The following is a 3,878-nucleotide window of genomic DNA, read 5'->3' on the forward strand; positions in this document are numbered from 1 at the left end:
AAATGACAAACACATTTCTTTGTTCACCATGGAATTCACTTAATTTGTCATATCATGTAAGAATCTTTCACCCCAAGACAAAGAGCAGAGTCGAGGGGGATTTTTGAATGGATTCACATGGAAAGTTGAGTTGAAATAATGACATATGAAATCCCCCAAATTGTCCTGTAAAAATATTTAGTTTCTCACGTCTTCCTCACTTTACTGTCAAGACAACTGGTCGATCTTAAGAACAAAGATGCCACCCAAGACATACCACTTAACATGGACTCTGCAGAGAGCAGTTTGAGAGGAAGAAAATGGGACTATACATGAAAAATAAACCCAGTATGATAAAAGTTGTCAAATGTTTTCCAACCTTCTCATCTTCTCTCCCTATTCCTTAAATGTGAAAAGGCCCTAAGCAAAATGTTACATTTCATCATTTTTCCATTCTTTAATTTTCACCACAAAGCCTGACATGTTTTAAGAGGTGCAACCTAATATTGCCTGAACTCCAGGACCTACCACAAAGATCTCTGGGTAAATGGGAGGGAAGGAAGTGCACAGACAGGAGGACGGGCGTGGATGGAAAAGTGCGCAGTAACTTGGCTGCAGCGCACCCTTAAGTAACAACACATGGCAGTGGAGGAATTCCACATTCGCGGACACTCTACATGAGCAAGGATGGGAAATGCTGTCCGGCTGCTCGAACCAAGCGAACTACTGGTTCCAAATGGGAAGCTGATAAGGCTCTGCCATACCTAATTCCTTTCCATGTTCTCATTCTGGGTAGGCATCACAATAGGCATGATTCATGGGGGTAATTCCGCCAGCTACTGACTTGGCTCCTGCCTGCATTTGGGAAGAATGTGACCTCACAATACGTCTCTTTCAGGCCCATCCCTGTCTGACTTTGACCGCCCTCTCCTTGAAGCCCTCTTCTGTTAGAGACTGCAGAGAGAGGACAAGGGAATGAGGCAGGAAGGCAAGGAAGAGAGGCTAAGTTGAGGGGAACACATCTTGTAAACATACTCCTCCCCCCCCCCCCCCCCCCCAGTCTAATAACTAAATAATGTGCAGCGAGGAAGGGGAATTTAAAACAATGATCTTGAAAGTCAACCACCATGACAACCACAGAGACAAGTCCTGATTGCACGGAGGAAGCTGTAGGTGTGATGTCTGTTTTATGTTTCCACATATCAGCCTCATGGACTTCCACAAGTCTAGTGATGATCTGAACAAGAACACGTGATGCAAAACAGTGTTTTGCGACATGAGACCTCTGAATCACTCTCTATCTAGTGCTTAAACAAACTGCAATCATCGTGGGTAATTATTTAGCTGTATTAGGCCATTTGAAGCTTGGCTAATTCCTGGTTACATTCCATCTGTCACAGACACAAAAGCTCTTGTCTTTATCTGCAGTCAGTGCTGAAATATAAATTACACTGCGGAGTGGCTCAGGCAAAAGTAGCTTCCAATGGATGAAACATAAAAGTGTATCACGATCACTGCCAGTCGTTAGTTAAGAAAACATGTGGTCTACAAATGTGGCCTTAAAAAAAGAGAAAGATATAATGGTATTCTTTAATGGCTTAGACTGGCCTAGGTTGAATGTCAAGCAATCGCAAGCAAACTAATTTAAACTGAAAACACAGAGTGCAAGAGTATATCTTAAATATGGGACATTTTTATCCTCTAGTGGAGAATGTATGCAATTTGCAAGAACATCAGGCCCCTAGTTATCAATGGCTCTTTCTTGGACATAGATCTCAGAAATAAAAAAAGACAAAATAGAATAATGTCTCAGTGGTCGAATAAATCTCTTTTTTTTTATTTAAGAAATTCACCTCTACCCCATTTGACTTTGCTACAGAGGAAAATGGCTTTAGAGACTTGCACCATCATCAAACGCTGAACACGCATGATCATAAACATGTACAATCTGGCACAAGTAACAGCATGCAGGCACACTGGCACACACACTCTCACACCACACATAAAAAGGGAGTTCACACGTACATGTTGGTGAGCAGAGGTGGTTTTGTCATGTCACCCTCCTTGACATCCTGCTGCAGTCTGCCACATAGGAGGAGAAAATATGGTGTGATGTCACCTCTGGCATGGCCCCGGTGTCTGAAAACTTTTCATGCGCCGCCCAAATGAACAAGAGGCAGACATTACTCAGAATAAGAGTGGAGACTATCTGTTCTCCACAGTTAAAGCTGGTATTCGTTAGTGTGGAATACTGCCAGAGCCGGGCCACTGTCTGTTGACTGCAGATCAACACAATGCAGATCAGACTCCACAAAGCATCCTCAGTACGTAGCTGTGCCACTCAAGTCTTCCCTGTCACTCTTACTGGCAGGGTCACGCTGCTACACCAGCACCACTGGCACCCTTAAAGCAGCCCGGCGGCACCGTCTGAAAACCACCAAGTGGGGTTAGTCATAATAGACCTTCATCTGGCCATCAATCTTCATGCTCTCCCCCTGTTAGCAGCACGGACCACGTTTTGTGTTGCAGTTAAAAGCCTTGGCACCGCTTTACCAGGCATGTGATAAATTGATTGCCCTATGAAGCCTGTGTAGAATGTTTGGAGCTCCCGATCCATCCTTGCTGTTTGTCACTGTGCATTAGCAGTGAATGAGGGGATTCCAGAACCCTGACTCATAAGCTCACTGGGCAACTTTCAAATAAAATTTAGCAGGGAACAGTTGACTGGAAATGTAAATTGCATGCTTATTTAGAATGTTTGATATTTTTTCCAGATAAGTTTCTGTGAAAAAGAAAGGTCAGAAGCATTTTGGGAAAACAATGTTTCAGCAGTTAAAAGAAATAGACAACTGAAGGACCAATAAAACAATAAATCATGGGCAATTTATCAAATGCACGAACTCCCTGCTTTTCAACACTGTGAGAAGCAAAGAACACTCACCAAGTCTGCTCCTTTCTCTTGTTTCTGTAAGAAGTTTTCTTCCAACTGTTCCCACACCAAGTAAATTTTTTTATTTGGCAAAAATACATCCACGTGGACACTACAGTGGCGACTGCACTTGCCCCAATTCTTTCATAATACATGCAGAGCTTTCATAAACGTCACATGCATATTTTTAATTGATATACACAATTATATGAAGATTTTATGTGTTTATGTTTCTTAGTTTTAATATTTAAATAACATTACTCTATTACCCTCATAAATATTCTCTGTTAAGTGTCCCCTGCATGACTTCAAATTTAGATCAGATATCTCATTGTTATCTCATCCGTCCTTATTGCTGTGTCAACATGACTATTCCAGCTGACAGGTCTATTGAACTGTGAAGTCAAATAACAGAACGGAAGAGTGCTTTTTTTCACACATGAGAAAGTACACCGATCCTGTGGGTAGGACAGAGTTGACACTCAGCGAAATCCATTCAGTGTTTCTATTTTGGTGCGATGTCTAGACGTAAAAAATTTACTAGGGACCAAAAGCCACAGTCGGGTTCTGCAAAGCTGGACTAGACTTGGGCTGGCCAGAAAACAATGAAAAAACTGAACATGTTGGGATGCAGCAAGTGTCAGCTATTGATTTCCTGCCAAGCACCTTGCAGGGTATACAGTTTAACTCCAGAGATAAAATATAGATGATGAAGTCATGTGTTTACGTCCTATAATGTCTTTGTGCTGGGAAAAAAAGATTGTCTGCAGTCATAAAATGTTTATATTAGTGTCTTTTATGGGATGTTCCTTGCATACATAATTGTTCGCAGTGTCATAAAAAACAAAGCCGACAAAGTGCAAATTAAGGGGTTTGTGGGGGTACTGACCACCTATTTTCCACACTCCAAGTCACAACATCTGTAAACAAAGTAAATGTGTTCAACCATCAACACACAAGTGTGACCACA

At 41.9% G+C, this 3,878-nt stretch overlaps 1 long non-coding RNA gene across 1 annotated transcript; it reads right to left on the reverse strand.

Moving 5' to 3' along the window:
- Positions 1 to 421: 421 nt before the first annotated feature.
- LOC123983868 lies at positions 422 to 2,595 on the reverse strand. The gene is made up of 2 exons (XR_006828315.1): positions 2,005 to 2,595; positions 422 to 933 (listed from the first exon to the last, which is right to left on the reverse strand). It is a non-coding gene; the product is annotated as an uncharacterized LOC123983868 (long non-coding RNA).
- Positions 2,596 to 3,878: the final 1,283 nt, after the last annotated feature.

Source organism: Micropterus dolomieu, linkage group LG15 (assembly GCF_021292245.1).
Source record: "Micropterus dolomieu isolate WLL.071019.BEF.003 ecotype Adirondacks linkage group LG15, ASM2129224v1, whole genome shotgun sequence".
Classification (NCBI taxonomy): Eukaryota; Metazoa; Chordata; class Actinopteri; order Centrarchiformes; family Centrarchidae; genus Micropterus; species Micropterus dolomieu.